The following is a 14,595-nucleotide window of genomic DNA, read 5'->3' as shown; positions in this document are numbered from 1 at the left end:
CCTGCATGAAAGAAAACCCAGTGCTTACCTCCACCTGTGGCATCTCCAAAGACTATGCCTTGGGTTTCTGAGTGTACAATCACCTTTGGGAGCCTGACGCAGCACACTGAAACATAGAGCACAACTTTCATGAACACTGCAGCCGGGAATATTGCTTATTCCAGTGCACAGGAGAGTAAACCTCCAGATCAACCGCTCATGGCTCCAAGGAGGCCAATCAGAAAAAGGAGCTCCTCTCTTTCAACTTGCTGACAGAGAGGAGCACAAGGCATGGGGGAGGGGCATGGCAGAAGGGTCATTCTCTGGGCCCTTTGCAACATTCAAGAGAAGAATCGTGTTTCCCTTGAAACTGGTAAATCCACATCATCTCCTCCTAACCAGACACCCCGTCTCTAGCTCTGAATGAATGTCTCCAGTTCAAATCTGCCCTCGGGGTCAGACTTCTCATTCACCACCCCATCCGAAGACAGCTCAGGGCAAAATCCCCCTCCTTGATCTAAAGCAGAGTAAGTTTCAAGTTTTCCTCACTTCACCCCCCACCCCCGTCCTGCCTCAACTACCCCACATCCTCACCAACATTCCATGCTCCCTGTTAGAGACTGAATGCTCATGCTGTCCCAAAATTCCTATACTGAAACCCTTATCCCCAGCATGATGGTAGCAGGAGGTGGGCCTTTGGGATAAAGTGATGAATGTGGAGCACTCATGAACAAGATTAGTGCCCTTGGAAGAGTCATGAGAGAGCTCACTTTCCGGTTTTGCTCTCTGTCATATAGGAGTATAACAAGAAGTCACAGCCTACAGCTCAGAAGCAGACTTTCACCAGAACCCAGCTGTGCTGGCATACTGATCTTAAACTTCCAGCCTCCAGAACCATGAGAAATAAATTCCCGCTGTCTCTAAGCCACCCAGTCTATGTTATTTTTGGTATAGTAGCCCGAGCTGACAAAGAGAGCCTAGCTTCCCATATCCAACCTTATTTGGGGGATGAGGGGCTCGTTAACTTCCAAACAAGTTCCTAATTCCTATCCTTAAAATACTGCTTCAAACAAAAGTTAGAAATACAAATACCCATAAGGGTCAGGCCACTGCCATAAACAAATGACACAGACCAGATGTAAGAGGACAGCGGGCTTGGCAGGGACTGAGAGAAAGCAGAGGCCACAGGTCCCACCCAACAGAATTGCCTCCATTCATCTTCAGACAGAGGGTTAGATTCATTCACTGACACAGACCCCAACGGCCAGCCCTTGTGATTTTTCAAAAGGAGGTGGAAATCCGGATTTTAATGTGAAATTCCCAATGTATACAACACTATTCAAGCCACACAAAATAAATCTAAGGGTCAGACTCGACCCCTGGCTTACTTGTTTAGCATCAAAACTTTTCTTTTTATTTAACCATCATCAAAATGTTGTACTGGAAAAAGTGATTTTAGAGAGGGTTGAAGTCCTAAATTCATCAGTAAAGGCCCCAGTCACTGCTGCAGAGATAGGAACACTCCCCAAAGGAAAGACTAGTTTAAACTAACAGGAGGGAGAAACAGAACAATATCAGGCATGACCCCTGCTTCTCACATCTCACACACATCCATTTCAAATGATTATCAATACGATAACTTTTGATCCCAAAACACACATTGTGACATTTGGAAACATGCATTTCTGTGCAGCTCAGGATGTACACCATAACAAAATGATCAGTGCGAATGGAAACATACACTCTAGGTGTAGTGAGAAGAACATTGAATGTCAGATGACCTTTTGGCACTCAGCCCTGTTGGCTGCCATCACATCATATATCAGTGAGAATCACCCTGAATATTTCATCAAAGCCATCCTGTACTCATTTAATAGGTTCCCAAAGTCTGCCCAGACCAGCACAGATGCTATAAAAGACTGAAAAACAGGAGACGAAACAGCAATGAAATGCCACTGTATTCCCATCATACTGGCCAAATTTAGAAAGATGGATCACATCGAGTGTTGGTGAAGATATGGTGCTGATGAGATCACCCATTCTAGAAAAACAGAGTAGGAGGGTTTTATACACCTCTGAATATGCATGACCCACAGAGCGAGTGCCACTTTCAATTGCATGCCCTTGGGTACCTCACCTTAGTCCCAGCCCTGCTTGGTATGTTCCTACCCTACAACCTGGCAATCCCATTCCTAAATCTATATCTCAGAGAAAGAATCACACAGACACTGAGGGACATACCTCAGCCTTAAGATCCTCACAGATCCTTGTCTATCGGGACAAGGAAACTCATCATGGCATTGTAGAAGCAAGGAGCTAGAAGCAAGATCTGTGTCCATCACCAAGGGATTCAATACACAAAATGTGGCTAATGCATATTTAGGAATTGCATGTGGCATTTAGAAATACCTAGATAGATGTATATATAGCAACATGGATAGAGCTTAAAAACAGTGCTTTGTGAGAGGAAAATATAAGAAAGGAAATAAGACATTTTAGCATAATACTGTTTCATGTGAATCAACAATATTAATAAATTAGGTAAATTAACAAAGCACCACTACATATTTGACAAGGAGAAAAGCATGTTTAGGCATATTGCAAACACATAGAAGTGAACCATGTAGGAGATGATAGGAGTGGGGAACAGGGATAAAGGGGAAAGTGAAAGAATACAAACCAAGGACCTCATAAGGGCCAGAGGAGGTAAAGGGCTGCTCACTGGGGAAAAGGATTAACCCAACCCTCTGCACCTGAGAACCATCAACAATCCCACAGGCCAGGCATAAGATGGGGCCCAGTCCCTGAAATAGTGGGTAATGATGCCAACAAATTGCAAATCTGATTAATAACAAAGCAACATCCAAGTAAAGTGCCGAGTTTGTTCTACAGACAAGTGCTCTCCAAGTTGGGAGAAGGGGGTCTAGAACAGAGAGAACACAAGTCAGGAGAGTATCTCACAGTATCCTTGAAGATCCTTCAGGTGTCTTTGAAGATCAGGTAGAATCCTCAACCATTAAATAATCAGATAATCATGGTGATAGTAGTAATAATACTTCTTGAGCCCCTACTTGAAAACATCAAACACTTTATACACATTGTGTCCTTTAAGCATCCTACCAACATTACAAAGGTAAAAATTATTATTATCATTTTTCAAAGGAGAAACTGAGGCTCATAGATATGAACAGGAAACTTGCCATAGGTCCCACAGCTTGTACGCAGCAGAGGCAAGAGTTGCACTTTTAAATCTCTGCAACCAAAGCCAGGCTTTGAGTTATCCACATATATGTACAGCATTGAGGGCAAATGGATGATCCATGATTCAAAACCCAAAGGCTAAGTCTCAGAGTCATGCACAGAGAACTTGAACTTGTGGCAAAGGTAGGGGGAGGAGGGAGGAGGTGCCCTGACCATTAGCCATTATCTTCTAAAACCATGTCTTCATGCGTAAAAACTGAGAATAAACTGAGAGTTGATGGGGGGTGAGAGGGAGGGGAAAGTGGGTGATGGGCATTGAGGAGGGCATCTGTTGGGATGAGCACTGGGTGTTGTATGGAAACCAGTTTGACAATAAATTTCGTATATTAAAATAAATAAATAAATAAATAAATAAATAAATAAATAAATAAATAAATAAAATCTCTAACTTAGTGAAATTAAAAAAAAAAACATGTCTCCAAATTTCTCTGGTCATACACTCAGCTGTCAAAACTTGACTATGACCTCCCATATAGCACTTATCGGGTTATTTTCTACACTGTCTGAATTTATTAATATATTATGAATTTTATAAAGCAAATACAAAAAGTAAAAAATTTAAAGAGATGAGACACAAATCGAAGTCGAAGTTTTATTACTGTCTTCTTGCGCTCCAATAGTCTTACAGATGCTGTTCCAGATGACTCCGGCCCAGATCCTGCCCTCTTAGACTCGCCGTGTTCTCTTCTCCCAAAGCTGGGGGCCAATCTCTCATATGTCAGGAAGCTCCATGCCAGCTGAAATCAGGGGCTAGGACTTCGGAAGTCAGTGTCTCTGGTCCTGCCCTCCCATCCTCGGGGACCCCCTCTGGGGCTGAGTCCCACCTCTGCCCAGCAAAGGTCCTATATGGTTCCCACAGTCCAGGGACAGCAGCATGCCATGGCAGAAGTCAGGCCACTTCCGCCCATTGCCACAGAAACGTGGAAGTCAGGGTGTTGTTTTCTTCCACTGGCAACACTGTAAACAGTAACAAAACAGCCTTGCCAGTCCCGAGGCCCATCTGTAAAGGGCATAGCCTAACCTTGATGGACAGGCAGTAGGAATTGGGGCCTGTTCGTTCCTCTCGTATCACATTAGCAATGGCTGGATTAAGTTTGATAATCCTGACGCCATCCCACAGCAGGTGGATTTGTTTATTGGGAGCCCTGTCCTGACCATAAGGGAATTTGAAACAGAGTTGCTTCCCACTGTTCTGGAGCCCGCATGAAATATGCCTGCCATGAGACTGAGGAGCCACCAAATGGCCAGAATGGGACCTGGTCTTCCAATCACTTCTCCCACTTGTGAGTCATGGAGGATGAAGAGCACAGCTGTAAGGAAGAACTGGACCTCCAAGCCCATTGATGTTTCCTGGGCAAGAATCATGCTGTGACAGAGTTGAGCGAGCTTGGGATTTACATTTTGACGGTCTTGGGTTGGATTTCTGGTTTTTCCAGTTACTATTGTATTCATTTGCTAGGGCTGTCCTAACAAAGTCCCAGGGACTGGGTGGCTTAAACAACAGAAATTCATTCTCTCACAGTTCTGGAGGCTGGGGTGCTGAAATCAAGGTATTGCCAGAGCCGTGATCCCTCCAAAGGCTGCAGGGGAGGATCCTTCCATGCCTCCTCAAAGCTGCTCCACTATGACCTCAGCTTAACTAATTATATCTGCAGCAACCCTATTTTTAAATAGGGTCACATTCTGAGATACTGGAGAGATGGAGGTTAGGGCTTCGATGTAAGTTTTCAAGGGGACACAATTCAACCCATAACACTAGTTGAGTTACTTTAGTAAACTTCATCGACCGCTCTGAGCCTCAGTTTCCCCAGCTGAAGGAAACAGAGCTATGACCTACTTGATGTGGCTGCTGTGAACTCAGATGGGTTCTGTGCAAGAAAGCTCCTGGTGGATGTTCGGTGCACATTAGCTCCCTCTTCCTTCTCCCCGCCATGACTTCCCACCTTCCCTCTTGACCTCTTTTCCACTCTGGGAAAACCTTTGCCCCTTATTCAGATACCAGTTGTCTGCCTGCTGAACCACAGATTTAGCCATAAGCATAATGCAATCAGAGCCCAAATGGAAAAGAGGCAGGGAATGGGTTGGGGAAATGACCTGGAGGTGAATCTCGCCTGGGAACGGATGGGCTTGGTGTGCGCAGCATTTAAAACCATAGGGTACAGATGATAATTTGGCAGTATTTCAATTAAAATTCAAAAATGTCTATGCTCTTTGGAAAGTAACTCTCCTTCCAGATATTTATCCTAAACATCTGGTCTATGTACCCAATGATTCATGAAAAGGATATTCATTCCAGCATCGTTTATCAAAGCAACAGATTGAAAACAGCCTACACTTTATGGTACATCCATGTCATGAAATACTATGCAGTCATTAAAAATAATGAGGCAGCTTGGGGCACCTGGGTGACACAGTTGGTTAAGTATCTGACTCTTGATCTCGGCTCAGGTCATGATCTCACAGTTTGTGAGTTCAAGCCCCACATCGGGCTCTGCACTGACGTTGCAGAGCTTGCTTGGGATTCTGTCTCTCCTTTTCTGTGACCCTCCCTCATTTGTGCTCTCTCTCGCTCTCTTTCTCTCTAAGTAAATAAATAAACTTAAAAAAAAATGAGGCAGGAAGATGGCGGTGTAGGAGGACGCTGGGCTCACCGCGCGTCCTGCTGATCACTTAGATTCCACCTACACCTGCCTAAATAACCCAGAAAACCGCCAGAGGATTAGCAGAACAGAGTCACCGGACCCAAGTGCAGACGAGAGGCCCACGGAAGAGGGTAGGAAGGGCGGCGAGGCGGTGCGCGCTCCACGGACTGGCGGGAGGGAGCCGGGGCGGAGGGGCGGCTCGCCGGCCAAGCAGAGCCCCCGAGTCCGGCTTGCAAAAGCGGAGGGGCCTGACGGACTGTGTTCCGACAGCAAGCGCGACTTAGCGTCTGGGAGGTCATAAGTTAACAGCTCTGCTCGGAAAGCGGGAAGGCTGGAGGACAAAGGGAGGGTGAGCTGCGGAGCCCCCGGATGACAGAGCTCAGTTTGGCGGGGAACAAAGGCGCTCGCCAGCGCCATCTCCCCCGCCCATCCCCCAGCCAAAATCCCAAAGGGAACCGGCTCCGGCCAGGGAAATTGCTCGCTCCGCGCGAACACCCAACTCTGTGCTTCTGCGGAGCCAAACCTCTGGCAGCGATCTGACTCCCTCCGGCTGCCACAGGGCCCCTCCTGAAGTGGATCACCTAAGGAGAAGCGAGCTAAGCCTGCCCCCCCTGCCGCCGTGCACCTTGCCTTCCCACCCCAGCTAATACGCCAGATCCCCAGCATCACAAGCCTGGCAGTGTGCAAGTAGCCCAGACGGGTCACGCCACCCCACAGTGAATCCCGCCCCTAGGAGAGGGGAAGAGAAGGCACACACCAGTCTGACTGTGGCCCCAGCGGTGGGCTGGGGGCAGACATCAGGTCGGACTGCGGCCCCGCCCACCAACTCCAGTTATACACCACAGCACAGGGGAAGTTCCCTGCAGGCCCTCACCACACCAGGGACTATCCAAAATGACCAAGCGGAAGAATTCCCCTCAGAAGAATCTCCAGGAAATAACAACAGCTAATGAGCTGATCAAAAAGGATTTAAATAATATAACAGAAAGTGAATTTAGAATAATAGTCATAAAATTAATCGCTGGGCTGGAAAACAGCATACAGGACAGCAGAGAATCTCTTGCTACAGACATCAGGGGACTAAGGAACAGTCACGAGGAGCTGAAAAATGCTTTAAAGGAAATGGAAAACAAAATGCAAACCACCACGGCTCGGATGGAAGAGGCAGAGGAGAGAATAGGTGAACTAGAAGATAAAGTTATGGAAAAAGAGGAAGCTGAGAAAAAGAGAGATAAAAAAATCCAGGAGTATGAGGGGAAAATTAGAGAACTAAGTGATACACTAAAAAGAAATAATATACGCATAATTGGTATCCCAGAGGAGGAAGAGAGAGGGAAAGGTGCTGAAGGGGTACTTGAAGAAATAATAGCTGAGAACTTCCCTGAACTGGGGAAGGAAAAAGGCATTGAAATCCAAGAGGCACAGAGAACTCCCTTCAGACGTAACTTGAATCGATCTTCTGCACGACATATCATAGTGAAACTGGCAAAATACAAGGATAAAGAGAAAATTCTGAAAGCAGCAAGGGGTAAACGTGCCCTCACATATAAAGGGAGACCTATAAGACTCGTGACTGATCTCTCTTTTGAAACTTGGCAGGCCAGAAAGAATTGGCACGAGATTTTCAGGGTGCTAGACAGCAAAAATATGCAGCCGAGAATCCTTTATCCAGCAAGTCTGTCATTTAGAATAGAAGGAGAGATAAAGGTCTTCCCAAACAAACAAAAACTGAAGGAATTTGTCACCACTAAACCAGCCCTACAAGAGATCCTAAGGGGGACCCTGTGAGACAAAGTACCAGAGACATCACTACAAGCATAAAACATACAGACATCACAATGACTCTAAACCCGTATCTTTCTATAATAACACTGAATGTAAATGGATTAAATGCGCCAACCAAAAGACATAGGGTATCAGAATGGATAAAAAAACAAGACCCATCTATTTGCTGTCTACAAGAGACTCATTTTAGACCTGAGGACACCTTTAGATTCAGAGTGAGGGGATGGAGAACTATTTATCATGCTACTGGAAGCCAGAAGAAAGCTGGAGTAGCCATACTTATATCAGACAAACTAGACTTTAAATTAAAGGCTGTAACAAGAGATGAAGAAGGACATTATATAATAGTTACAGGGTCTATCCATCAGGAAGAGCTAACAATTATAAATGTCTATGCGCCGAATACCGGAGCCCCCAAATATATAAAACAATTACTCATAAACAGAAGCAACCTTATTGATAAGAATGTGGTAATTGCAGGGGACTTTAACACCCCACTTACAGAAATGGATAGATCATCTAGACACACGGTCAATAAAGAAACAAGGGCCCTGAATGAGACACTGGATCAGATGGACTTGACAGATCTATTTAGAACTCTGCATCCCAAAGCAACAGAATATACTTTCTTCTCGAGTGCACATGGAACATTCTCCAAGATAGATCATATACTGGGTCACAAAACAGCCCTTCATAAGTTTACAAGAATTGAAATTATACCATGCATACTTTCAGACCACAATGCTATGAAGCTTGAAATCAACCACAGGAAAAAGTCTGGAAAACCTCCAAAAGCATGGAGGTTAAAGAACACCCTACTAACGAATGAGTGGGTCAACCAGGCAATTAGAGAAGAAATCAAAAAATATATGGAAACAAACGAAAATGAAAATACAACAATCCAAACGCTTTGGGACACAGCGAAGGCAGTCCTGAGAGGAAAATACATTGCAATCCAGGCCTATCTCAAGAAACAAGAAAAATCCCAAATACAAAATCTAACAGCACACCTAAAGGAAATAGAAGCAGAACAGCAAAGGCAGCCTAAACCCAGCAGAAGAAGAGAAATAATAAAGATCAGAGCAGAAATAAACAATATAGAATCTAAAAAAACTGTAGAGCAGATCAACGAAACCAAGAGTTGGTTTTTTGAAAAAATAAACAAAATTGACAAACCTCTAGCCAGGCTTCTCAAAAAGAAAAGGGAGATGACCCAAATAGATAAAATCATGAATGAAAATGGAATTATTACAACCAATCCCTCAGAGATACAAACAATTATCAGGGAATACTATGAAAAATTATATGCCAACAAATTGGACAACCTGGAAGAAATGGACAAATTCCTGAACACCCACACGCTTCCAAAACTCAATCAGGAGGAAATAGAAAGCTTGAACAGACCCATAACCAGCGAAGAAATTGAATCGGTTATCAAAAATCTCCCAACAAATAAGAGTCCAGGACCAGATGGCTTCCCAGGGGAGTTCTACCAGACGTTTAAAGCAGAGATAATACCTATCCTTCTCAAGCTATTCCAAGAAATAGAAAGGGAAGGAAAACTTCCAGACTCATTCTATGAAGCCAGTATTACTTTGATTCCTAAACCAGACAGAGACCCAGTAAAAAAAGAGAACTACAGGCCAATATCCCTGATGAATATGGATGCCAAAATTCTCAATAAGATACTAGCAAATCGAATTCAACAGCATATAAAAAGCATTATTCACCATGATCAAGTGGGATTCATTCCTGGGATGCAGGGCTGGTTCAACATTCGCAAATCAATCAACGTGATACATCACATTAACAAAAAAAAAGAGAAGAACCATATGATCCTGTCAATCGATGCAGAAAAGGCCTTTGACAAAATCCAGCACCCTTTCTTAATAAAAACCCTTGAGAAAGTCGGGATAGAAGGAACATACTTAAAGATCATAAAAGCCATTTATGAAAAGCCCACAGCTAACATCATCCTCAACGGGGAAAAACTGAGAGCTTTTTCCCTGAGATCAGGAACACGACAGGGATGCCCACTCTCACCGTTGTTGTTTAACATAGTGCTGGAAGTTCTAGCATCAGCAATCAGACAACAAAAGGAAATCAAAGGCATCAAAATTGGCAAAGATGAAGTCAAGCTTTCGCTTTTTGCAGATGACATGATATTATACATGGAAAATCCGATAGACTCCACCAAAAGTCTGCTAGAACTGATACATGAATTCAGCAAAGTTGCAGGATACAAAATCAATGTACAGAAATCAGTTGCATTCTTATACACTAACAATGAAGCCACAGAAAGACAAATAAAGAAACTGATCCCATTCACAATTGCACCAAGAAGCATAAAATACCTAGGAATAAATCTAACCAAAGATGTAAAGGATATGTATGCTGAAAACTATAGAAAGCTTATGAAGGCAATTGAAGAAGATTTAAAGAAATGGAAAGACATTCCCTGCTCATGGATTGGAAAAATAAATATTGTCAAAATGTCAATACTACCCAAAGCTATCTACACATTCAATGCAATCCCAATCAAAATTGCACCAGCATTCTTCTCGAAACTAGAACAAGCAATCCTAAAATTCATATGGAACCACAAAAGGCCCCGAATAGCCAAAGGAATTTTGAAGAAGAAGACCAAAGCAGGAGGCATCACAATCCCAGACTTCAGCCTCTACTACAAAGCTGTCATCATCAAGACAGCATGGTATTGGCACAAAAACAGACACACAGACCAATGGAATAGAATAGAAACCCCAGAACTAGACCCACAAACGTATGGCCAACTCATCTTTGACAAAGCAGGAAAGAACATCCAATGGAAAAAAGACAGCCTCTTTAACAAATGGTGCTGGGAGAACTGGACAGCAACATGCAGAAGGTTGAAACTAGACCACTTTCTCACACCATTCACAAAAATAAATTCAAAATGGATAAAGGACCTAAATGTGAGACAGGAAACCATCAGAACCTTAGAGGAGAAAGCAGGAAAAGACCTCTCTGACCTCAGCCGTAGCAATCTCTTACTCGACACATCCCCAAAGGCAAGGGAATTAAAAGCAAAAGTGAATTACTGGGACCTTATGAAGATAAAAAGCTTCTGCACAGCAAAGGAAACAACCAACAAAACTAAAAGACAACCAACGGAATGGGAAAAGATATTTGCAAATGACATATCGGACAAAGGGCTAGTATCTAAAATCTATAAAGAGCTCACCAAACTCCACACCCGAAAAACAAATAACCCAGTGAAGAAATGGGCAGAAAACATGAATAGACACTTCTCTAAAGAAGACATCCGGATGGCCAACAGGCACATGAAAAGATGTTCAGCGTCGCTCCTTATCAGGGAAATACAAATCAAAACCACACTCAGGTATCACCTCACGCCAGTCAGAGTGGCCAAAATGAACAAATCAGGAGACTATAGATGCTGGAGAGGATGTGGAGAAACGGGAACCCTCTTGCACTGTTGGTGGGAATGCAAATTGGTGCAGCAGCTCTGGAAAGCAGTGTGGAGGTTCCTCAGAAAATTAAAAATAGACCTACCCTATGACCCAGCAATAGCACTGCTAGGAATCTACCCAAGGGATACAGGAGTACTGATGCATAGGGGCACTTGTACACCAATGTTCATAGCAGCACTCTCAACAATAGCCAAATTATGGAAAGAGCCTAAATGTCCATCAACTGATGAATGGATAAAGAAATTGTGGTTTATATACACAATGGAATACTACGTGGCAATGAGAAAAAATGAAATATGGCCTTTTGTAGCAACGTGGATGGAACTGGAGAGTGTGATGCTAAGTGAAATAAGCCATACAGAGAAAGACAGATACCATATGGTTTCACTCGTATGTGGATCCTGAGAAACTTAACAGGAACCCATGGGGGAGGGGAAGGAAAAAAAAAAAAAAAAGGACGTTAGAGTGGGAGAGAGCCAAAGCATAAGAGACTGTTAAAAACTGAGAACAAACTGAGGGTTGATGGGGGGTGGGAGGGAGGGGCGGGTGGGTGATGGGTATTGAGGAGGGCACCTTTTGGGATGAGCACTGGGTGTTGAATGGAAACCAATTTGTCAATAAACTTCATATAAAAAAAAAAATGAGGCAGTTCTTTGTATGCTGATATGGAATGATCTCCAAGATACAATTTTAAGTTAAAAAGCAAAGGTCAGGAAAGGAAGAATGACCAGGTGGGACACAGGATTTTTAGGGCAAGGAAAATACTTTGTGTGATCCTATAATGATGGATACCTGTCATCACACATTTGTTCAAACCCACAGAATGTACAATACCAAGAGTGAACTATGTGAACTTTGGACTTGGGTGACCATAACATGTCACTGTAGACTCAATTGTAACAAGCATACCCCTCAGGTGGGAGGTGCTGGTCATGGGGGAGGCTGTGTATGTGTGGGTGGTTGGTATAGGGTATATATGGAAAATCTCTGTACCTTCCTCTCAAATTTTTTGTGAACCTAAAACTGCTCTAAATCATAAAGTCTATTTAAAAATTAAGAAATAAATGAGTCTTAAAAAGGTAAGGTCAGAATAATGTTCTTTTATCACTCTCATGGTGGAAAGGAAAGAAACTACATATTTGTACACACACACATATACATATACATATATACATATACATATATATACATATACATATATATATATATGCATGTAATATTTCCAGAAAGATATATTGAAATGTAATAATAGTTGCCTCAAAAACAGAAATTGGGCAACTGGGGCAGAAGACAAAAGGAGACATACTTTCCACTGTGTATCTTTCTGTGCCTTTTGGATCAAGTTATGCTATTAACAATTTACCTACTCAAAAACAAATCAAAATTTTAAATAACAATAATAGGTTTCAAAGGCCTGTGACCAGTTTGGCTCCACGTAAACCAATGAGGAGCTCAAGGGAAGGTTGCTATCTGGTGCAGGGCAGGAAGCATGTCAGGAGCTGATGGTGTGCAGCCAGGCAGAGATCTCTTCATTTGGGGTTCAGATGCTAACCGTAGCTGGGAATACAAGGAACAGGGGCTGGCCATCAAAAAAAAGAAAATGGTATAAGCTACTGAGGTAGTCGTTGGGGCTGCCATATGCACTGAGAGGAGAAGTGAAGCTCTAGGAAGGAATCAGGAAGACAAATAAGACCACAAGCCTAGCTTGCATGGGGGTCACATGAGACTGGGGGGGGTGGGGGTGGACAGATGCTAAGGAAGATGGTTAAGGCTCCCAGGAATGAAGGCCCAGCCAGGCTCCATATGCACACACACCTTAGCACCTGCTGGAGGTAGCAAGCTGTAGACAGAGCGCATCCCCCAGCAAGGCCAGGAAGATAGGAAGGCCAGGGAGTGAGCAATAGAGAAACCATGCAGTCCATACTCACGGAATGTCTCATTCCCTCAGCTTCTTGCTAGATGACTGGCTAATTTGATAAACTAATCAAGACACATTATCAGGCATTATTTCATGAACACCTCATGGCGGCACAGAGGATATTTCCTCCTGAATCGACTTGACATTGCAGTATTAATAGCTGTCAATTGTTTGATTTGTTCATCCTTCCCAGGGGCAATTGCATTGAAATTGACACTTCAGACACTCAGAAGAATGTGTCTATGGGAAGTTATTTTGAGACTATGACAGGATGATAGAAGAGAGCTATTTGGGACAAGAGACCTTCTCTGTACCCTTCAAGCCGCACGACAAAAGGGGATTATCTGATTCACCCACCTTTCATCCCAGGGCATCCCTGAAATAAGACTGACGACCACTTTTAGAGAACAAAGGCAACTTGGAACGGAGCCTGCCAGTGCCTGCTCCAGGGCTAAACAAAGAGCCAGCATCACCTGAACGGCTCAACAGAGCACAACTGACTTGGGGCCTGTCAATCAGACATATTCCACTGGCATAATTTAGCTGCCACAATATGTCCAGTCTGTAAAGAAATAATTGCTGGATCCCGAAACAATCAACACTCAACACAAGGCATCACAAAGGCTCTGGGAATGTCCCTCTCTTCCCCCAACTATGAACTGCAAGAACTTGTCCAACCCTACTCACAAAAAGAACTATTAATTACTTTTCAAGGACAAAGCCCCTTCCTTTGTGTTGCCACTGACAGTGAAAAACTCAGCCTGTCTAGTCCACTCTCAAAGAAAAAGCCAATCAGTGCAATTTACCATGATCACCCACCATTCACTAGGACTTACCAACTCCCCTAGTGACTGGCTTCTTTTAGTATGCAAGGTGTGCACACTCCATGAGCCTCTCAATTGCCCTGGTGCAATTATTGTATTGATTTGATGCAGCATTAGCTCCATGTTTAAGGTGGTTTATGTTTTTTAATTTGCAATTAAATCAAATGATGCCTCTTTGCTAAGATGGCTGACACTTGTTTATATACTGCAGCAAGCAATGAAGGCAACTTTTATTTAGCATCATAAAACATGCAGGATGGAGAGCTTGAAATCTCAAGCAACTCAATTTCTTGCCTGGCTCTTCAGCCTAGTAAAAAATCAAAGGACATACCCATCCATTGTAAAAAATGGTCTGAATAATTATGGGTGCTTTACAGTGATAATCTAATGATGTCACCAAGAAAACAACATTGGAAGGATAATGTTATGGAATGAATGGTTGAGCCCCCCCAAAATTCTTATGTTGAAGTCCTACCCCCCAATGTGATGGTATTTGGAGATGGGGCCTTTGGGAGGTAATTAGGATTCAATGAGATCATAAGGATGGGACAATCATGATGGAATTAGTGACCTTTTAAAAATAGGAAGACAGATTTCTCTGTCCAAATATACACACCAAGGAAAGGCCATGGGAGCACGCAGTAAGAAGGTGGCTATCTACAAGCCCGGAAGAGATCCCTCTCCAGAACTGAATCTGCCAACACCTTGAACTT

The sequence above is a fragment of the Lynx rufus genome, unplaced genomic scaffold (assembly GCF_022079265.1).
Source record: "Lynx rufus isolate CCGP_SWC_20201006 ecotype Redwood Valley unplaced genomic scaffold, mLynRuf1.p SCAF_21, whole genome shotgun sequence".
In the NCBI taxonomy this organism is placed as follows: Eukaryota; Metazoa; Chordata; class Mammalia; order Carnivora; family Felidae; genus Lynx; species Lynx rufus.
The sequence above is the reverse complement of the archived record's forward strand: the minus strand, read 5'-3'. Positions refer to the sequence as shown.